The sequence below is a fragment of the Geotrypetes seraphini genome, chromosome 3 (assembly GCF_902459505.1).
Source record: "Geotrypetes seraphini chromosome 3, aGeoSer1.1, whole genome shotgun sequence".
NCBI classification, from domain to species: Eukaryota; Metazoa; Chordata; class Amphibia; order Gymnophiona; family Dermophiidae; genus Geotrypetes; species Geotrypetes seraphini.
The window spans coordinates 391753925-391777353 of record NC_047086.1 but is presented as its reverse complement, the minus strand read 5'-3'; the positions used below and the strand labels follow the sequence as shown (position 1 = coordinate 391777353).

At 42.1% G+C, this 23429-nt stretch overlaps 1 long non-coding RNA gene across 2 annotated transcripts in view; it reads right to left on the bottom strand.

The window, feature by feature from the left end:
- Nucleotides 1-7059: 7059 nt before the first annotated feature.
- The window catches only part of LOC117356333, a 167685-nt gene continuing 151315 nt past the window's right edge, over nucleotides 7060-23429 (bottom strand). For both annotated transcript variants that reach the window (XR_004538619.1, XR_004538620.1), the window contains exon 3: nucleotides 7060-7730. This is a non-coding gene — a long non-coding RNA (uncharacterized LOC117356333). The remainder of the gene's footprint in view (nucleotides 7731-23429) is intronic.

Below are 23429 nucleotides of genomic sequence, written 5' to 3'. Positions count from 1 at the left end.
AGGGGGTTATGGTGGGGGGGGGTAGACTAGACATAAGGGTACCCTTCAGGCGGGGGACTTTGAGGTGGGGTGGATTTTTATTAAAGGGCCTTAAATTGGAAGGGGGGGTCTCTGAAGGGGGTTTGTGCTTGGGGGACTTCTAAAAATAAATGGGTTAACCCCTTTAAGGCTCCGATGCCCCTGGGATAGTAAAATAACCCCAACTTTTTGGATCAGCATGTGTTTTTCATACGGGAGGGGGGGGTCATTTTTGGGGGGCGGCAATTAGGAATACCCGGCACTAATTAGCTAATGCAGCTATGTTGGCATGCAACCAACAATTAGCACAGGGGTACTTCAGGAGCCCTTAGGGCTGGATTCTGCAACCGGCGCCAAAATCGGCTGGCGCCTCCAAAACTGGAGCCGGTCGTGTCAGTCGTGTACCGGCGCCGGTTGCAGAATCACGGCCACATGCAAATTAGACACTGGATATGTAGGCCAGGGTTTTACTGGTCTACATTTCCAGTGCCTCCTTTACACGAGAATCACGTCCTCCTACTGGCGTCTACGGTCACTTGTGGTGCATGCCACGCCCGATTTGACCATAGGTGCTGGCAGGTGCCTTGTGGATGGGATCTCGGTGGCCTATCCTGTAGGCCCCTACATTTTTTAAATTAGTTTTAAATGGTCTGGTCAATTACTGCATCGTTTATTGCCAATTAAACCAATTAAGTTAGGGGGCAGTAGGATGCCTACCACCGTCTAACTTTTGGCACCCTTAGGAGAATTAGGACCTTACTGCCTAGAAAATAGGTGCTGGTAAGAGCTCATGCGCTAAAGAAATTAGCGTATGGCCTTTTTTCAACCACTAACCCCTTTTACAAAGGTGCGCTATGTTTTTTTAGTGTGCGGTAAATATTAGCGCGCGCTAAACGCTAACACATGCATGTTATCCTATGGACGCGTTAGCGGTTAGCGCACCTGTTGATTTAGCCTGCGCTAAAAGTGCGCTAAAACGCTTAGCGCACCTTTCTAAAAGAGAGCCTAAAAGTGGCCTTAGCACGCTGGAAAGCCCCACGCTGGAATAGCGCAAAGCGCTGACCATTTCTAGGGCAGCTTTAGGGCCCGCAATTAAGGGCTGAATGTTTCTTTTTCACCTTCGCTCCGCCCGCATGCAGCCCTGGAAAAATGGCGCCGAATATCAGACCCAGTGTTTTGGTTATTGTCTTAGGGACACTTTTACAAAGCTGTGAAAAAAGTGCAATTAGTGTGTGGCTACTAGTGCAAAGACCCAGAGGGCCAGATTCTAATAATGGCGCCATAACTCCCTCCCCCCTTTTACAGAATCGTAGCGTGGTTTTTAGCGCCGGCCACGGCGATAGCTCTGACGCTCATAGAATTCCTACGCGTGTTGAAGCTGTTACCGCTGCAGCAGCACTAAAAGCCACCCTATGGTTTTGTAAAAAGGGAGGTACGTTAGATGGCATTAGGGGCCCTATCGCTGCCTAACTTAATTGTTTATAATCGGTTCAATCGGCACAATAATTGATTGCACCCATTAAAAACGGTTCATAGACAAAATCGCGTGAGACAACGGCGCGCCGACAACGGAGCGCAGACCACTGAGCGCAAGGTTGACGGCGCGCCGAAGAAAAGCACTATTTTAAAGGGTTCCGACGGGGGGTGTTGGTGGGGAACCCCCCTATTTTACTTAACAGACATCGCGCTGGCTTTGGGGGGGTTTGGGGGTTGTAACCCCCCTCATTTTACTTGAAACCGAACTTTTTGCCTGTTTCTTAGGGAAAAAGTTCAGTTTTAAGTATAATGTGGGGGGTTACAACCCCCCAAACCACCCACAACGCCAGCGCAATGTCTGTTAAGTAAAGCGGGGGGTTCCCCCCCACCCCCCGTCGGAGCCCTTTAAAATAGTGCTTTTCTTCGGCACGCCGTCAACCTTGCGCTCAGTTGTCGGTGCGCCGTTGTCTCGCGCGATTTGTCCCGTCACCATTAAAAACCAATTAAAATGCCGTTAAAATCAATAGAAGCGCCTAAGGGCACCTCCAAAACCTGCGCTGTTCTCCCGTCTAAAGAGGTATCTTGTAGCGCCTAAGACCACTATGGGCGTGGTTAAAGCCAGACGTGGCCTTAGGCGCCATTAGGCACATGCCTAGGCGCTGGAAGTGTAGGGCTTTAAAACCCTGACTTACATTTCCGGCGCCTGCCTTTCGCGTAGCCACGATTCTGCAAATGGTGCCGTTGCATGACTGATAGACAAATGGCACCGTGTTTGGAGGTGTTGCCCGATAACAGCGCCATATGCAGAATCCGGCCCTGACCACCGCCCATTTTGGAAGCGGTAAGGGTTCACATGCTAATCAGTTAGTTTGTGGCAAGGTGGCTGCACCGATAAGTGAAGGCACACCCATTCTCCACTCCCAGACACACCCCTCTCGGCCCCAAAATAAAATGTATTTTATAGCGCATGTGTTGTGTGCGCACATCAGGATTTTACCAAGGGATGCCTCAGCACACCCTACGGTGCTCCCTTTTAAGCTGCGGTAAGCACATGGTAGAAAGACCTCAAAAGATCTTAAAATGAACTCGTAAATTAAATTGTTGTCGTTACAGTAGACGTCAGATCAGTGGCGTAGTGAGAGGGGGGTGGGGGGAGCACCAGCAGCCCTCCTCCTCTCTGCCCCCTTCCCACTCCTCCCCCTGCCGTGCGCCAGCACCCCTACCCCTTAGCTTTTTAACTTCGGCGCGAGCAGCGGCGAACTAGCTGCCTGGGTTGGCTTCAGAGCTTTCTTTGATGTCGGAGAGAGCTCCAAAGCTGGCACGGGCGGAAAATTTTGCCGCTTCTCGTACCGACGTTAAAAAGGTATGGGGAAGGGAAGAGGGCAGGAGAGGGGCGCTACCGCTACGGGCTCCGGTCACCCTGGCTATGCCACTGCTTCAGATGCTCTTTGTCATCTTTGTCGGGGAAAGCTGGTCCGAGAGATTCTTTCTTCCGCCGTCAACTGTGAAACGCCGAGTCGGTGGTCAGTGGTCTGGCCCAAGGGGAAAGGAGAGCTCGTGACTTACAATGACTTTTACAAAGCCAAGGTAGAGGTTTGTACCGCAGTGCGGCGAACTAAATACTCCGACGCTCATAGAATTCCTATGAACATGGGAGCATTGACCCCCGCCGGCCAGCAATAGAAACCTCTAATGCGGCCTTGTAAAAAGAGGCCTTATTTTTTTTTTTGCTTCCTAATTTGAAAAATGGATTTTGGGGCAAAAGCAGCCTTCATGATTTTTCCATGCTCTTGTATGAAGACAATCAATATTAATATTAGTATCCATTAAAGGAGAACAAACCCCCCCCCCCTCAATGTCTATGTTATCTATGTGTTAGTGTTTCATATATTCTTCTCTGATTATTGCAAATGAATGTAACTAAAATGCATTTTTTTTTTTTTAATTTAAATCTGTTTCTCAGTTTTTTTTAAGTATTTAATAACAAATCCATATTAACTTATCAGTTGTCGTTCAGGTTTGCATCAGTGTTTATTTGTTAGGGTGTTCAAAATATTCCCGAAATCGTCATGAACAAACTAGTTATTAATGAGTGCCTTTTTTTATTTTTTTTCTCCATGTCAGACAAATCAGTTCCTTGTAATTGACTCATTGGACCTCAATGGTGCTCTTTGCTCGTTGTAGTACAAATGATTTTAATTATTATTTTAAAAAGTATATATAGGCCTTAATTATATCGAAATTTGACTGGGTAAATTCTATAGGCATTTTTTTGTCTAGATAATTTGCTTTCAGTGAAAGCAATTAATAATGCTAAAAGTGACTGTCAATTTCTTATTTTTTTTTTTTTTTAGTATGTCTGTTCAGATGCTTTTGTACTTTTTGTTTTTAAATTGTTATATTTTCATAAAAAAAATTAAATTGTTGAAACAGATATCTGGGTTTGTCATTTTTCTCTTCTTATTTCAAATATTTCTAGACTACCTAAAACTAAGGTCCTCTTTTACTAAGGTGCGCTAATCGATTTAGCGTGCACTAAACGCTAACGTGTGCATGTTAGTCTATGGACGCGTTAGCGTTTAGCGCGCGCTAACCGGTTAGCGAACCTTAGTAAAAAAGGGCCTAAATCTACCAGGTAGTGTTTTAAATAAAAGCCTCCACAAACAGTTGTGTCTTCAACATCTTTCTAAATTGTAAGCGGTCGGAACAGGTCCTCAGGATGCCAGGGAGGGAATTCCAAAATTTGACCCCTGCCACTCTGGATTTAACGTACCGGACAGTTTTCTCCGTTTTCAGAGGTTAATTTTTTTTTTTTTTTTAATTCTTTATTCATTTTTAAATTTTCAACAAGCAAATTATAATACAATCATATACACTTTAATATCACTTTTTAATCATACATATGTTAAATCATAATATAATTTATCCCTCCCTCCTTTCCATATAACAGTATAGTTTCAGACAAATTGAAATCAAACCCTTCCTCCCCCCCCCCACCCTATACTTCAATTAATAAAAGGGGAAGCTATAAATTGTTAACTATAATCAATCTCTACAATAGTTTGTTAATGGCTCCCAAACTTCAATAAATTTTTTATAACGCCCCTGTTGATTAGTTAATATTTTCTCCATTTTAAAAATGTCACAATGAATTCCACCAGAAATTATAACTTAAATCTATCATAATTTTTCCAGTTTTTAGGTTAATCTTCTTGATGTAATTTATTGCTTGTAAAAATCCTTTTTTTATTAAAACAAAAATTCACCGTCTTTCCATCCCACATTGGCTAGTATTACGCAGTATACGAGGGGTTTGAAAAGTTTTGTAAAAAAAACCAAAACAAAACCCAAATTAAACAACGTAGTCTCCATCGAGGGCTATACACCTAGGGGTCCTTTTACTGAGGCGCTAGCCGTTTTAGCACGCGCTAAATGTTACCGCGTTCATAGACGATAATGGACGCGCTAGCATTTAGCTTAGGACCCCCCTAGTCCTGCGAGTTTGTAGTTTTCTTGGAAGCCATTTTTCCTACGATAAGAAAAAAGCTGGAAACTCGCTGGACTAAGGGCCAGATTCTGTAAACGGTGTCTAAAAATCGGCAGGCGCTTTGAAAAAAAATCGTGTCTAATGGTGCCTATCACAAAACTTACCCCCTCTTTTACAAAGATGCGCTCTGCTTTCTAGCGTGCGCTAAACATGCGCTAAACGCTAATGTGCGCATGTTATCCTATGGACGCATTAGCGGTTAGCACATGCGCTTATTTAGCGCTCGCTAAACGCGCGCTAAAATGCTTAGCACACCTTTGTAAAAGAGGGCCTTAGGTACCAGTCATCTAGGCTAAGGTTTTACAGGCCTACATTGCAGGCGCCTAAGTTCTCTTGAGAATCGCGCCTAGCGCTGCCTAACTATCTCCGCCCCCCCCCCCAAACACACCCATTTATACATTAGGCGCCACTAGGCTCTATGCGATAACCATCTACTTTTTATAGAATCGAGTAGTTGCCTATCGAGCATTAATAAATTTTTTTTCAATTTTGAGCTTCTTAAAAGCTTGTTTAGGTAATTAATATAGGCACTTGTTTAGGTGCCCTCTTACACAATCTGGCCCTAGCAGTCTGATTCTATATAGGACACCAGTCTCAGCAGCTGCCTAAGAAGCGGCTGAGAATCACACACCAGCGTCCTATACAGAATCGCATCTGTCTTTAAAAACAGATGTCTTACCCCCATATTCGGTAACTGGCGCCTGTTACAAAATCACGCCTGCCTGATCGAGGGATCCCTTGTCATTAGCTGATCACGGCACAAGAATCCCCAATCAGATGAGCCGGCAGGCCTCCCCAAAGCCACAGCTTCGGGGAGTCTCGCCAGCTCAGCTGATCAGGGAGAAAATACCCCTGGAGTGATCAGCTGAGTGACTGCGACAGGGGACATCCCACATTGGCAGGAGGGATGCCCGCTCCCTTCTGCCAGAACCCTTAACCCCCCCCCTGTGAAATAGGCTAGCAGGAGGTATGCCCACTTCCTCCTGCCGGAAACCCCCCCCAATAGGCCAACAGGAGGGATGCTCATGCTCACTCACTCCTGCTGGACCCCTGAATCCTCCCCCACCCCACCAAATAGGCTGGCAAAAGGGATGCCCACTCCCTCCTGCCAGAACCCCTGAAACCTCCCAAACAGCAACATTCCCTGAACCTTAAGACCCTCCCCTCCCCCACTTCTCCAAAACTTCCTCCTCCCGGTACCACCTCAAAGCTTTACAGCCCCACCCCATACCCCTAAGACAACCCCGACGCCCCCACTCCCCATACCTTTAATGAAGGAAAGGCTGGCTGGAGGAATGCTTACTTCCTCTGGCCGGCAGGCCCACCTCTTTAAAATAGTGGGCTTTCCCTTTCCTGGAACATCCTGAAATGCCCCGAGGAGGGACCTGAGGCCCTGATTGGCTCAAGTGCCTTAAGTCCCTCCCATAGGACCTTAGGCACCTGGGCCAATCAGGGCATTAGGCCTCCTTCCCGGTGCATCCTGGGATGAAATGGGTGGCCTAAGACTCCAATTGGGACGGCAAGATAAATGCTTTGATGTTCATAGTAATTCTAAGAGCACTGAAACATTTACCTCTTCGGCCCAGGGTAAAAACCTTTACCGTGGCTTTGTAAAATCCAGCTTAAGTCCTTTTACATTTTGCCCTGTGTCTAATATGTGTGGTTCCAAGAATAAAAAAAATGTAGGTGACCAATCATACCAAAATGTTTAATTCTTCTTACAAAAAAAAAAAAAAAGATTCTGCTTTATTTTTCAAATTGAGAACTCAACAGAAATATGTTTCGACCCTAAGGCCTGAATCAGGAGTCTCTGTTCTCGATTTAGCTGTCCTCAATTTGAAGAATAAAGCAGAATCATTTATTATAAGAACGTCGTTGGTCACTTTCTTTCTTTTTTTTCGCTTGTTGGATTTTTATGCTGTGAAGATGGTATCTCCTGTTGTGTTGTAATACCTGTGGTTCGACATATACCAAAATAAGTTTTAATGCACTGCCAGAGTTAAGGGAGAGTACGGTAGAGCTCTTTTTAAAAAATAAAAATTCTTTATTCATTTTAAAATCAAATATATAGTGCAAACAGATGAACAAACAAGTAATATAACAAACTGCACTCTATTCCAATCATCATTTTTACAGTTTGGACTCTCTTCCTAGGCGTTTGCGAGGCGCTTGATGTCCCCTGAGGAAGGCGACGTAGTCGCCGAAACTTGGATCCTAGTTGGGACTTTGTATGTTTTGGGTTTTATATATTTGAATTGTTTTTCTAAGTTCAAATAAAAGACTCGTAGCCATCGGTGGGTTGTGACATCTCCAGAGCCTCTTCTCGTTGCCTTCTACGTAATTTCTAGACAAATCTCGAACTCATCCAGCGCTCGGGTTGGCAGTTCAGCCCACGCCAGCATAGCGCTGAACTGCTTTAGCATCCAACTCTGTAATTAAGCTCCCTTATCGCTCCTAATGAGAGCTGTACATATGTCGGGGAAACACGGCATTGGGACGACATCCAGCTACGAGAATGCCAAGCTTCCCATCGAAGGGGATGAGTGATGAATTGCTCACTGATCTTTCCAATTCCCCTTTGAGGTTTACGCTGACCCTGTCGTTCTTCGCTTCTTCAAAGGCCTTTCTAGTTCCAGACCCGAGGGAGAGAGGCGAAAGAGGACTCCGGGTCTCGTCTGAATGGTTGACCCTGGAGATCAAGAAGAAAACAAACAAGTATCTGTGCTGAGTGATATTTGCTGAGCACAAAGCTAACAGACTGATTGAAACTAACTATGGGACAATGAGCCAAATGGTAGAAAAATACATCGAAATGGAGTCGATATTAAAGCTACTGTGAGCACTTCCCACAGTGGCAGCTGACTTTTTTGCTTGCTTTAGAAAATGATTTGGTTTTTCTAAAAAAATATTTGATTTATTTGCTTTATCAATATATTTACAAGCATCCACTTGGTCAGGAAATACAGAGAATAAGGTATTTAACAAGGAGAAAAGAATACTATAATATCCCCAAAAGAAGAAAACAATAATCTCTTCCTCAGACCACAATGTTATACTGAGAGAAGAAAAGAAAGATAAGGAGATCTCCGAAAGGTATTTACTAATTAGGTAAATAGGCTTCACGGGTTATGACGTCATCTAAATTTAACCCTGCACTTTCTGGATCAACTTCGTGGCATCCAGAAAGGCTCAAAGCTGATTTGTATATTTTGGCGATAGTATTAAAGGACCGTATTTTTTGGACCTTAAGATGCACTTTTTCCACCCCCAAAAAGGGGATGCATTTTATGGACCAAATACACCACGCGACCCCTCCCCTCCCCCCCATACCTTTTTTAAGAAGCAGTGGTCCAGCGCGGTCTCCTGCTGGACGGCTGCCTCTCAGTAGGGCAACGCAACGCATAATGCAGGAGCGAGACCTTTGCGCTTCCTGCCTGGTCCCGTGCTGCTCTGTGATTGGCTGTGAATTTCTTAGGCCCTGTACGCTAACGCGTGCATGTTAGTCTATGGATGCGTTAGCCTTTAGTACACGCTAATTCAATTAGTGCACCTTAGTGAAACAGGGAGGGGTTAGTGCATGTTCGGTTTGTTAATGCACCTTAGAAAATTAGTGGGCGAGAGGCACGTCCTGTAGTCAGTCTGCCGGTGCCAGTGCCTCTCCTCCTCGCTGGCACCTCTGCTCCTTTTCGCCTCTCCTTCATCACTCCGCCCCTGGCATAGAGCCATGGCTGGAGGACATCTGCGCGCACACGGATGTCAATGTGATGACATCCGCGCATTTCTAGGTGCCCTCCAGCTGCCGCCCCGAGATTAGTGTTACCGCAGTTTAAAAAGTTTGCGACACACTGATCTATTAGGTTGGGACATGTCAACAAATATAAAAAATGTTTTTAAAAAAACCCAAACAAATCCTGAATAAAGTAACCTTTAAAAAAATGGTCGGCGCAAAATTGATCCAACATGTGTTAACCTTCGCATTAAAACAAAGTCAATATCTATGCGTTAAAATGGCGAAAGGTGCGTTAAAACTTTTTACTAACAAGAAGTTTTACTAAGGCGCGTATTAGCATTTAGAGTGCATTAATCGTTAGCGTGCATCGATTAGCGTGCAAAATTGGCTAGTGTGCCTTAGTAAAAGAGGGGCCAGATGACAGCAGAAAAAGTCCTGTACGGTCCATCCAGTCTGCCTAAAAAGATAAACTCATAGGGCATGATTCTAGATACGGCAACATAGGTTGGGCAGCAGGAGGTACCCTACTGCCCCCTAACTCCTCCCCTCCTTTAACATAAACGTAGCGCGGTTTATAGCGCCAGCTATGGCAGCAACAGCTCCAATGCTTATAGGAATTCTATGAGCGTCGGAGCTGTCACCGCCTTGGCTGGTACTAAAATCCATACTACGGGTTTGTAAGAGGGGGGGGGAAGGAGGGCTAATTGCTTTGTTTTTAAACTGCACGGTATTTGACGAAAACTCATTAAAAATGTCTGTACACATACGCGCTTATGAAGGTAGGCATCGTCATTGCATCTACAGAGGCGTACAATGGCACCTAAGGCCAAAATCGGCATGGTCAGAGGCGGAGACGACCTAAGGCATCATTAGATGCAATTCGCAAAAGAACGCAGGCGCCTAAGGTTTGTGGCAGGCGCCGTTAAACAGTGCGTAATCCAACGTGAAGAAAGGAATCCAAATACACAAAAAGTCAATAACACTGGGAGCAAGGAGTGCACAGGCCAACTGAACTGGGACCAGCGATTCTTTATTCAGTGAAAGACCCGACACTGCCAGTGTTTCAGCGAAAAGAAAAGTCTTTTCGGATGAACCAGGGCTGGGAATAAGAGTGTTCCATTTGAAATTTGAGCGATTATAACTTACACATCCAAGGGGTGGGAGGGAGGGATGGGGGGGGGACTCTTTGATTTTTACAGAAATTACCTGGAGGGAGGATTTGGGTGGAATCTACAGTTGGTGTTTGAATGGGAGGAAGAGTGGGGTAAAAATGATTGCTTATGGTTTATTGAAAGTTGTAAGTGTTTTTTCTAGATTTATTATCTAATATAATAAAACGCTAGGCCGCGCATGCGCACTTCCTATGTGTGCGCCGGGTTTCTGTGAGCTGTAGCGACACATAGGAAGTGCGCATGCGCGGCTTACGGTCTCTCCTGCTCCCTGTTGAAAGACGCAGCGTCTCCCTTACACTAACTTTGCCGTCGCCACCTCTCCGCTCTCTCTCTTCCTCCCCCCCCCTCCCCCGAGGCGGATGGCCAGCGGCTTACGCGCATGTACTGGCTTGGCGCACCAGAGGGCAAGATGAAGGGGGTGCGGAGCAGCGCTGGCGGTGGCAGTGTCCGGTAGGGAACACGTCCATGAGTCCCCCCTCCCGCATCAACTGCTGCTGCTCCTGTTTGAAGCGGCCTGCTGAGGTTTGCGGCCGGCTGTAGTGAACCTCGCAGGCCGCTCTCCACATGGAGCACGTTCCCTCTGATGCGTTGCGTCAGAGGGAACATGCTACCATATGGAGAACGGCCTGCGAGGTTCACTACAGCCGTTCATGAACCTAAGCAGGCCGCTTTGAACAGGAGCGGCAGCGGCGGAAGCAACCATGGGTGGATGGAGGGAGGGGAAGCGAGAAAGAAGGGCTATGGAGCAGGCAGGAAAGAGGGCTGCTTTGGGGGGAGGGGTGTGCTGGGGGCAGACAGCAATCGGGTGGAAGGAGGAACAGAAGGGGGGCCACGAAGCAGGCAGGCATTGCACAACAGGGGGAGAGGTGAAAGGGGGCTGCTTTGGCAAGCAGGGGGGGCCAGGGAGACAGACAGAAAGAAAGACGCACAGACAGGGGTCCTGGGAGAGACACAGACACAAAGAATGACAGACAGACAGTGTCCAGGGAGAGAGACAAATAAAAAAAACAACAACACACCATACATACAGACATCTACTCTAGCACCCGTTAATGTAACGGGCTTAAAGACTAGTATGTATATATAATTGTAAATCAAATATGTGCGCTATGAATTTCTTAAAGGTGCTAAACCATTCAACCCACAATCAAGCCAGAATCTTCTTACTCCAGCTAGACTAGCAACCTTTTCAGTATTATCAAACCCTCAGCGCCACCACTCGGAACTCAAACGTCTCATAGTTCTAAGCTTTACGTGCCAGCTCGTCACTGGGTTTGTTATTTGCTTTTACTCTATTCAAGAGTTTAATAGTTTCATTTTTCTTTTTACTCTATTCTTTCATGTTATCAGTTAATACTTAGCTTAGGCTAGAGATGTCAATGCCGTTGGGAATGTCAAAGCTCCACCCCTTATCTCTGCCGACAACCATTGAACCAGTGACGCGCTGGCACGTAAAGCTTAGAACTATGAGACGTTTGAGTTCCGAGTGGTGGCGCTGAGGGTTTGATAATACTGAAAAGGTTGCTAGGCTAGCTGGAGTAAGAAGATTCCGGCTTGATTGTGGGTTGTATAATTGTAAATGCACTGTTGATAGTTTGGAAAAGCAATAAAGATAATAAATATATAAAAAAAAAAAAAGATACAGAATACAGAAAAGGCCGGATCATTCATAGCTTTTGTTAAATTTAACATGTGAAAAGCTAATCTGGTGTTATTAGAGGAATGTCTCTGAGCAACAAATCCTGTTTGGCGCATACCAACAATAAAAGGGAGAGCCTTGGCCAAGCGTAAAGCCAATGTTTTAGCTAAAAGTTTGCCATCTACATTAATTAAGGAAATAGGCCTGTAATTTGAAACCAATGTGGGATCTTTATTTGGCTTCGGCAAAACTATAGTAACAGATTCTACCATAGTACCTATGATACAACTATTAGTTAGTTGGACCTGATATAAATTTTTGAAGACTTGGCTAAAGTACAAGTCACAATTACCCACAACAGGTAATATAGAGAGGTACAAGGGATCTCAAGCGCTCACAGCTAAAAGCCCGATGTTTTTTTCAGGGCTAATAGCTACAAAGTGAGCTATCATAGGTCCAATACACTCTCAAAGATTTTTTATATATATATTATTTATTTGTTTATAATTTAGTGATTTCTTATGCAAATACTCTCACATTATAAGAGTTAATATAGAAGTACTTAGCTTCAATATGTAATCTTAACGACGGAAGATCTCCATTTCGCTCCTATCATTTACGCAAGAGCTTCATCAGGACAGGCGCCAAAAGCAGCACTATTCTCACTGCCGGCGCTGCGAAATCACATTTGCCCATTTAAGAAAGAATCTGTATGCAACCGGGACACAGTCACTACAGTGTCCAGCTCCGACTATGAGCCCGGTTGCATACAGATTCTTTCTTAAATGGGCAAATATGATTTCGCAGCGCCGGCAGTGAGAATAGTGCTGCTTTTGGAGCCAGTCCTGATGAAGCTCTTGCATAAATGATAGAAGCGAAATGGAGATCTTCCGTCGTTAAGATTACATATTGAAGCTAAGTACTTCTATATTAACTCTTATAATGTGAGAGTATTTGCATAAGAAATCACTAAATTATAAACAAATAAATAATATATATATAAAAAATCTTTGAGAGTGTATTGGACCTATGATAGCTCACTTTGTAGCTATTAGCCCTGAAAAAAACATCGGGCTTTTAGCTGTGAACGCTTGAGATCCCTTGTACCTCTCTATATTACCTGTTGTGGGTAATTGTGACTTGTACTTTAGCCAAGTCTTCAAAGATTTTAGTGTGTCTCACAACAATTTGGATAGTTATACCTGATATAAATTTAACATATAAGGTAATAGGGTATTTTGGAATGAGTTATAAAACTCTACCGTAAAACCATCTCCACCTGGAGTGGATCCAACCCTAAGGGACTTCAATGCTGTTTGTAATTCATTTATTGATATTGGCTTTTCTAAACTTTCTTTTATATGTTCAGGAATTTTTGGTCCCTTCATTGAATTTAAAAATTCTAATCCATCTTTTTCTTTATCTAAATAAGGCTCAGAAGAATACAGATCTTTATAAAACTTTAATGGAATGGGCCTTCATGTATCAAGGAATGGAATGGTTTGGTATAGGTTCGGAATTTATACAAATGATCCACACATTGTATAGCTCCCCTGCTGCTAGATTATATATTAATAATAATTTCTCAGAATGTTTTAATCTGCAGAAGGGGGTTAGACAAGGCTGTCCTTTGTCTCCTTTACTTTTTGACATTGTATCAGAACCCTTGTTATTAGCTATTCAGCAAGTGAAGGAGATACAGGGTATTCCATATTCAGATCGGGAATATAAAGTTTCCGCTTATACTGCTTCATTTGAGAAATCCTGAAACAACCATTCCAAGATTATTAGAATTGATAGAGAAATTTGGAAAATTTTCAGGGTACAAGATAAATTGGAGTAAAACAGAAGTTCTTCCACTTAATGTCCATTGTACAAAAGAATTATTTGGATCATTCCCTTTTTTTTATGGAAAGCGGACGGAATAAAATATTTAGGCATTTGGATAAAAAACACGTTGGAAGAAACAATGAAAGTGAATGAAAACTTTTTATCACAGAAGGTAACAGAAATGTGTGAGCGATGGAATCCTTTACATCGGTCTTGGTGGGGGAGAGTCCAAACTATTAAAATGATGATTTTGCCTGTGGTTTATTATCAAATGGGTATGTTACCGGTTTTTTTTTCAGGGCTCCTTTTATAAAAAGTTAAATTGTATTCTAACAAAATTTATTTGGCTGGGTAAAAAGGCTAGAATTGCTTTAGCATCTCTACCAAAACCGATTGTAGAGGGAGGGGTAAATTTTCCAAACTTTTATAGGTATCATCAATCCTATATAATGCACCAGGGTATGTATTGGATCCTCCCAGAGCCTGTTGATAATATCCCGGATTGGTTATGGTTGGAATGGCGACTCATGTTTCCTCTGCGATTATGCCATGTACTTAGTATTAAAATGCCTAGATTACATAAAGAAAATAGATTAATTGTAGACCCATGGAAAACAATAAGATATGTAAGCAATCTAACACCTATTCCAATTAATAAATCAATAAATCAAACTATATGGCTGAACTCCAAGATTCAAATTGGCAGTTATAAAGTTATCTGGAAACATAGATGATAATAGATTGTAATAGAAATTCAAGTGATGTTTGTTAGTATGTAAGATTAAATGTTATTAAATTATAGAATCTTGTTATTTGGTTTGTTTTTATGTAATTTACGCTATTTTAAAATTTTGTTCATCGCTTAGTAATTCAAATAGGCGATTCATCAAATGTTAATAATAAACTTGAAACTTATTTCTGATTACACTTGTTGTAAGTTGTAAAAATGAATAAAGAATTTTTTTTTTTTTTTTTTAAAGGATACAACCGCCCAGACCAGCATTATTCTTTGACGCGATTGGTCCTTGAAAACTAGCGGCAAATAATTTTTTTTTATAACTTGAGCAACAAAGCAATCCTGGGGGGCCGCCACGTGAGCGGACTGCTGGGCACGACGGACCACTAGTCTGACCCAGCAGCGGTAATTCTTATGTTCTTATGTAAGACTTTGTTACCGCGTGGATCTTCGTACCTTTATGAACTTGGATTTTCAGCTCTGACAGAAATTAAACCGAAAAAAAAAAGAGAACGACTGCAGAGGGTGAATGTTGAACTGCGCGCTTGCTTGTCGACTAGCGAGCCACGTTTTGAGTTAATTTGTACTCAGAAGCAAGCATCTCCATCGCATCGATTAGCAATTCTATTCTATCTACTGTAGTTTCACCATTGTTACAATTAACTTAAAGAACTTTAAATAAATAACTCAAATTTTAATTTTTTTTGTTGGTTTTGCAGCTTTGTCATTTCAATTATAATGTGCCACGTAAAACATTTGCTCGTATAGGGCTCCTTTTTACTAAGGCGCGCTAGCGTTTTTAGCGTGCGCAAACCACGCGCTAAATGAAAAATACTAACGCAAGCTCTATGGAGGTGTTAGCGTTTAGTGCTTGCGCTAAGCGCAGGCTAAAACCGCTAACACACCTTAGTAAAAGGAGCCCTTAGTGTGCCAGAGCTGAAAAAAGTTTGAGAAACGCTGCAGCAGATCAATATTGAACAATACAAAAAGTCCTATATTTAAATTCTCTTCATCGCTGACAATTACTGTATTAAGAGAGGGGGGAAAAGACTTCAAGTACTGATCAGAGGTAGGTGCCAGTCAGTCTGTCTCCCTAATTTAGAGCTATCATTAGAAAAACCTCCGTTGTCTTTATACATAACAATCGGTTCTCAAGAATCCCTGTTACAGTCCACCACTTTTTACTGGATACTTCTTATTTTTAAACTATTTCTCAGCTGCATTTGTTCTTAGTCACCACTTCACTGAAATATGTTGAACCGTGCCCAGTTGTTTTCTTCCAGGAGCTTACGCCGCTTAGAAGCGGCAGTGCTAGTGGCGGGCGAATGCGGCAGCAGTTCAAAAGAAAGTCACCCGGGAATCTGGAAAGGCGGCCCCAGCAACGGATAAATGCGGCAGTATTAAAATGAAGCTGCCAATAAAACGGTGTATGTTCCAGGAACAAAACAAACGGACACCGTTCAACAGAGTAGAAGTGGATCGATTTTTTTTACTCAAGATTTACAAAGACTAGGGGGGGGGACACTCGATGAAATTACAGAGTAATACTTTTAAAATCAATAGGAGGAAATATTTTTTCGCTCAGAGAATAGTTAAGCTCTGGAATGCGCTGCTGGAGGATGTGGTAAGAGCGGTTAATGTAGCTGGGACTTTTTTAAAAAGGTTTGGACAAGTTCCTGGAGGAAAAGTCCATAGTATGCTGTTGAAACAGACAAGGGAGAAGCCACTGCTTGCCCTGGATCGGTGGCATGGAATGCTGCTACTACTTGGGTTTGTGCCAGATGGTGTTAGGTCAAACGCGCGCCATGACAAAGGCGCGCCCAGACAATTGAGCGCAGTGCGAAGGCACACGCCGCACTAATTTACTTTTTTTAGGGCTCCGACGGGGGAGCGTGGGGGGGGAACCCCCCACTTTACTTAATAGACATCGCACCGTGTTGTGGGGGCGTTGTGGGGGGTGGGGGGGTTGTAACCCCCCACATTTTACTGAAAACTTTACTTTTTCCCTGTTTTTAGGGAAAAAGTTAAGTTTACAGTAAAATGTGGAGGGTTACAACCCCCCAAACCCCCCATAACGCCGGCGCGATGTCTATTAAGTAAACTGGGGGGGGCTCCCCAACAAAACCCCCCGTCGGATCCCCTAAAAACTGTAATTTAGCGCGGCGCACACCTCCACGCTGCGCTCAATTGTCTGGGCGCGCCTTTGTCTTTCGCGCCGTTGTCTATGAACCATGCCAGATACTAGTGACTTGGATTAGCCTCCGTGAAGACGGGATACTGGGCTAGATGTACTATTGTCTGATCCAGTAAGTCTATTCTTATGTTCTTAGAGTGCTGTTAATTGAAAATCACTATTAAAACCCCCCAATGAAATTGCAATTAATTAGATGGTAGGCACATAACTTGGTAGGCACCTACCACTTCCAGGTTGGCATCCAGAAAGTAGGCATGGTTGGGGGCGGATTCTGGACAGATCTTAGGCATATTTCGACTTAAAACATTTTTGTCAAGAATTTACAAAGTTAAAATGCAATCTATGATATCTGAAAAGTGGCAACCTTCATTTGGAGTCTCGCAAGGTTCCCCAGTTTCTCCGACTCTTTTAAATCTATTTTTACACCCTATAGGCTATGAAATGGAGCGTGCCAATTTCTTATATGTTTGCAGATGATACCATTTACAGGAACCTTGAAAAATATTAAATCTAGGGTAGGTTCCGGTATAAATTTAAAGGAACAACTGACGCTAGCATTTCAACTGAAATAAACAAAGCAAAAAAAACAAGGTAATGGGATAAATCCTGCCAAATTGTTGGAAGAGGATAAGCTCCTGTTTATAAATAACAAAGGTTACCCTTTGGTTTCTATCATCAGAATTTTGGGATCGCACTTCAACAATAGTGTGGTGCAGTGGTTAGAGCTAGAGCCTCAGCACCCTGAGGTTGTGGGTTCGAATCCCACACTGCTCCTTGTGACCCTGGGCAAGTCACTTCATCCCCCCTTGCCCCAGGTACATTCGATAGAGTGTGAGCCCACCGGAACAGATAGGGGAAAATGCTAGAGCACCTGAATAATTTGTAATCCACATAGTATTGTAGGATATGCAGAATATAAATGATTAAATAAAATAAATAAAAAAATCCTTTGGATTGCTTTGGAAGTTAAGGAGGATTCGGTGCAATCTCTGTTTCGATCAGTTATTGATTATTGTAATGTCACGTTCTTGGATTGTCCTAAAATGTTATTGTGTAAACTGCAGATGTTACAAAATACGGTTCATAGACAACAGCGCGAAAGACAAAAGCGCGCGCCGACAATTGAGCGCAGCGCGGAGGCGTGCACCGCACAAAATTACAGTTTTTAGGGGCTCCGACGGGGGGTTTTGTTGCGGAACCCCCCCCAGTTTACTTAATAGACATCGCGCCGGCGTTATGGGGGGCTTGGGGGGTTGTAACCCTCCACATTTTACTATAAACTGAACTTTTTCCCTAAAAACATAAGGTTATACTTTGTAATATCATGTAATGTAAGTTATGCAATGTACTGGAATAATAAGGTAAAATAACATAAAATAACTCTACGTAAAGTCTTGTAAAGTTATGTAAGATAAATTATGTAAGATAAATTATGTAAACTTAATGCAAGTTATGCAAGCACGGTAAGGATAATGTAAAGTAACACAAAGTAACTCCACGTAAAGTTATGTAAAGTTATGTACGTAAAGTTATGTAAAGTTATGTACGAAAAGTTAAGTAAAGTTAGGTTTGCAAAGTTTGTAAAGTTATACAAATAATTGTATTGTCATCGCCTGGAAATGTCCAGCCATCTTCTAATGTAATCCGCTTAGAACCGCAAGGCACAAGCGGAATAGAAATCACTAATGTAATGTAATGTAATGTAATGTAAAAAGTTAAGTTTTCAGTAAAATGTGGGGGGTTACAACCCCCCACAACGCCCCCACAACGCGGCGTGATGTCTATTAAGTAAAGTCCCCCCCCCGTTGGAGCCCTAAAAACAGTAATTTAGAGTGGCGCGCGCCTCCGCGCTGCGCTCAATTGTCTGGGCATGCCTTTGTCGTGGCGCGCTTTTGACCTGACACCCAAAATACAGCTATTCGATTGATCTACACAGGGGTGTCCAACCTTTTGGCTTCCCTGGGCCGCATTGTCTGAAAAAAATGTTTCTGGGGTTGCACAAACGCGCAAATGCTGCACCAAGACAGAGGAGGGAGCCGGCAAGACGGTAAACACCCAGGGGCAGCAGAGGAAAACACTGCATTGCCCTCGACCTGATCTACAGTTTGAAGAAAGGAGATAGGATTTCTCCATATTTAATGAAATTACATTGGCTCCCTTTTGAAGCCAGGATTAAGTACAATTTTTTTTTCTAATATGTTGCTTAAAATACATCAAGGAACAATTCCTGAGTACATGCCTTTATTGCTGCATTATTCACAAAAAGCATTATTAAGATCAGAATCTTCTTTTTTTTTTTTTCGATTTCCTGAAATTAAGGGCTCTTTTTACTAAGCTGCGCTAGTGTTTTAAGCGGGCGCTAAATTGCCTTGTGCTGGCGTTAATTCTAGAGGCGTGGCGTGGGTTTAGCGCACGCGGCAATTCTGGGCACGCTAAAAACGCTATCACCACTTAGGAAAAGGAGCCCTAAGGGTATGAAATATACTAGAATGTTCAACTCCACTCGGGCTTATCAAGCAGCGAAATTATGGAAAACGTTGCCTGATCAGGTTAGTTAGGAAAGTAATTTTAAAAGGGTTGTGATTTGTCATCAATAAAATTGGATTTGAACATAAAAAGGTTCCGAAGACCCATCTGTTTCAGGAATATTTATCATTTACTGAAAACTTTTTGTACCCTTTACAAAAAATCTATACGGTTGATATCAATTAAAACACACATAAGATAAAAACAAACCGTGTCGTAAAATCTATGGGGCCCTTTTACTGAGGAGCGCTAGCCGTTTCAGCGCGTGGCAAAAGCTAACACGTCCATTTTAGGGCTCCTTTTACTAAGCCGCGCTAGGGCATTAACGCACGGAACAGCGTGCGCTCAATTGCAGCGCGCTAGACGCTAACGCCAGCGCTGAGCTGGCGTTAGTTCTAGCCACGTAGCGTCGGGTTTGGCGAGCGCTACAATGCCGCATGTGCTAAAAATGCTGACGCAGCTTAGTAAAATGGGGCCCATAGTCTACGGACGCGTTAGCGTTTAGCGCGCCTTAGTAAAAGGAGCTCTACGTGATTAAACGATTTCTTTTCTTCAAATGCCGACTAATAAGTCACAAAAACGCAGTAACGCACGGCTGAGTTTTTCACCGTTTCTTAAACTGAGACCGATTTACGCACAGTCGCATCAGGCCCACCGTGAGCATTCCCCATTTTAACACCAGCAATGCAGAAAGTCATCGCTCTAGCGTCTGCATAAGTTGCCTGCACTATTGAAATGAATAGCTTTTGATTTTCGGATCGTAACGATCTATTAGGCCACAACTTGTCAAAAGTACCATGGTGCTTGATGGTAATTAGTCTGGTAGAGTAGACCACTGAAACAACTTTATGTTGCAAGTTTCAAGTTTATTAGCATTTTATGAATCGCCTATCGTAATATCTAGGCGATGTACATTCTAAAAGCCACAGATGGTGGTTTCACATATAATTTTGACAAATTAGACTTATTATAGACAATACAAAACATAATCAAAATTTTAAGAAACAGTCAATACAATACATTTAAGGTCAAAAAATAACATGACTGGGTAGGAAAGGAGGCAAAAGTTACATCATTTTTATCTATTGAAGTTTACATGAATAGGAAAACACAATATGGGGTGAGGGGAAAAAAAAAGTCCAATGTTTGTAATAAAATGTATAAAAGTTATGTGCGTTATATCGTGTGTTCAAATGCATCTTGAAATAAAAAAGTTTTTAAAAATCTTTTAAATGTTTGTAAGTCTTTTTCTATTCTTATGTAATTTGGTAGTGAGTTCCACAACGTGGGTGCCATAACTGAAAAAATGTTGTTTCTTCTTATACCAATAATTTTCAAGGAGGGGATAGATAATAAGTTCGAAACCGATGATCGTAAGGAACGTACGGAATTGTATGGAATGATCATTTTAGAAATAAATTGTGGTTCATTGAAAGTCAGAGTTTTATGTACTAACAGTATAATTTTGAATGTAATACGGTGGGAAATGGGTAGCCAATGTGATTTAATCAATAATGGGGTGACGTGATCATATTTTTTAGCTTTGTGAATTAATTTTATTGCAGTGTTTTGAATTATCTGAAGTCGTCTTTTTTCTTTCTGGGTTATGTTAATGAAAAGGGAATTACAATAATCTATTTTAGATATGATAAGAGAATGAATCAGAATATTGATGGATTTGGAGTCAAGAAAGGTGGAAATTGATCGAATAAGACGTAGTCTATAGAAGCATGATTTAACTATTTCGCTTATATGATTGTGAAAAGATAGGTCTGCGTCAATTATTACTCCGAGAATTTTCAGTTTAAATACAGATTCTATAGGGATGTTGTTTAGAATAAATGGAGATGTTGGTATTAGATTTGCTTTCCAGGTGAAAATACCCGAAATACCACTGCCAACCAATGTAATTGCTTCAGAAATGGCATAATAAGTGCCATCCTAGCTGCGGCATTTTGTACCACTAGGTTTCATTAATTGTTTCTAATGCTTTGCTTAATCACTTTGTAAACTGCTGTGAACTTCGTGAGCTATTGGCGGTATACAAATAAAGATTCTATTGTATTGAATTGTATTCTAACAGGTCCACTAATTTAGCCCAAGAAAAAAGCCTGGCATAAAGTGTGCCTAAGGTTTCAATGCCCACCAGCCCCTAACAGTAGCCTATTCTCACGGTGGCTAATCCAGGCCAAAACCCAAGGTGTAGCAACATTCCATACAGAATCCTAAGGAATAACAAGATTCCAGAATCCCAAATAGTAGCAAAATTCTAGAATCCCAAGGAGTAGCAACATTCCGTGCTACCGATCCAGGGCAAGCAGTGGCTTCCCCCATGTCTTTCTCAATAACAGACTATGGACTTTTCCTCTAGGAACTTGTCCAAACCTTTCTTAAAACCAGCTACGCTATCCGCTCTTACCACAACCTCTGGCAACACGTTCCAGAGCTTAACTATTCTCTGAATGAAAAAAATTTCCTCCTATTGGTTTTAAAAATATTTCCGTGTAACTTCATCGAGTGTCCCCTAGTCTGCAATTTTTGACGAAGTGAAAAATCGATCCACTTGTACCTGTTCTACTCCACTCAGGATTTTGGCACTAGAAAAGATTCAAAGAAGAGCAACCAAGATGGTAAAGGGGATGGAATTCCTCTCGTATGAGGAAAGACTAAAATGGTTAGGGCTCTTCAGCTTGGAAAAGAGACGGCTGAGGGGAGATAGGATTGAAGTCTACAAAATCCTGAGGGGAGTAGAACGGCTACAAGTGGATCGATTTTTCACTCTGTCAAAAATTACAAAGATTGACACTTGCGTTCCTTGCTGTTTATAGAATCAGAGCCAAAGCGCTCATCAAGCCTTCAACTTTCCAGCGCAGCATATGTGAAGATCCCATAGTATGCAACCCAAAAGTGAGGTCGTCATGGGAGGCGCATGGGCAGGTCAAGGACATTTATAACATTTCTGCGCAGTGTTATAGAACAGTGTGTGTGCGGGGGGGGGGGGGGGGGGGGAGGGGTGCGTCCACACTGGGCATTGGGAATTATGCCTGATTGCAGAAGATATAAGTCCAGATGCCAAAATTTTGGTGGCAAAATCAGCATGCAATCTCCTGAATTCTATAAAATGTGTTAAAAATTGTGCACACGATTTTGGGCGTATGCCCAATTTGCACACACAATTTAATTGAATCAACGAGTCAATTAGAACCAATAATTGGAACCTTGAGCAACTGCTGGCGCAAATTTGTTTGAATTAAAAAAATGTGTGTGTAAATTTAGGTATGGGATCCATGCCTAAATTTTATGTGTGCATCAGAAAGGGGGCATGGAAATGGGAAGATTAGGGGAATTCCTGCAAGCTATGCACATAATTATTGAAAAAGAACATAAGATTATAAGAACAGCCAAACTGGGTCCCACTAGCCCTGTTTTCTGTACCCAGCAGTAGCCATTCCAGGTCACAGTATCTGACAGAAACCCAAATAGTAGCAACATTCCAGAGCTTAGATTGTGATGTCATAACCACATTCCAACAGCAAAATGTTCAAACTTTAAAATTCCAGTATTACAAGAGATTGAATCTCTGTTTCCTCAAATGAATCTAAAAAGTTCTCGATTAGAATTAATTCCACCATTTTTTTTGAAAAAATTCCTCTCACATTTCGGTCCTTTTATACTATCTATCATCCAAAACAGTTTAATTACGTCTACAGTCCCATCTCAATGGAAGTATACATCTATTACTCCTATTGTTAAAAATTACAAAATCAGTATCAATGAGTTATCTAACTACCGTCCGATATCCAATATACCATTTCTTGCCAAAATTACAGAAAAACTAGTATTCAATCAGCTTTCGGATTTTTTTGAAAAAACAAACGCATTACATCCACATCAAACTGGATTTAGAAAGTTTCATAACACAGAATACTCCCTGATAGGTTTAACATCCAATATTCAATACTATTTAGACCACCACAGATCTGTCGTCTTATTCTCCTTAGATATCTCGGCCGCCTTTGATACAATTGACCACGAACTACTTCTACATCGACTTGAAGAAAAAGGAATAACCGGGAATGTCTTAAATTGGTTCAAATCCTATTTCAACAACCGAACTTCATCCGTTAGATTTAACAATGAAGAATCTTCTATTTTTACCTCAACTTTTGGAATCCCTCAAGGATCCATTCTGTCTCCCCTACTATTTAACATTTTTTTATCACCACTCCTAGAAATTTGTCAGGCAACAGGTTTCATCCCTTTTTCATACGCGGATGATATCCAATTGATTCACCCTGTAGATCCCGAAAGCGACACTGACATCTTCTCTATTAATCAAAAATTAGAGTTAATACATAACTGGTTGAACTCAAACAAACTAGCTCTGAATATTAACAAAACAAAATCCATTCTATTTAAATGGAAAAAAGATATTTCACTCATAAAACCTTTTCTTATTAATAATATACCTATCAGCACGGAACCTACGGTTAAAATTCTTGGAGTGCTATTCGATAATAACTTATCCTATCATGAACATATCTCTTCCATTGTTAAACAT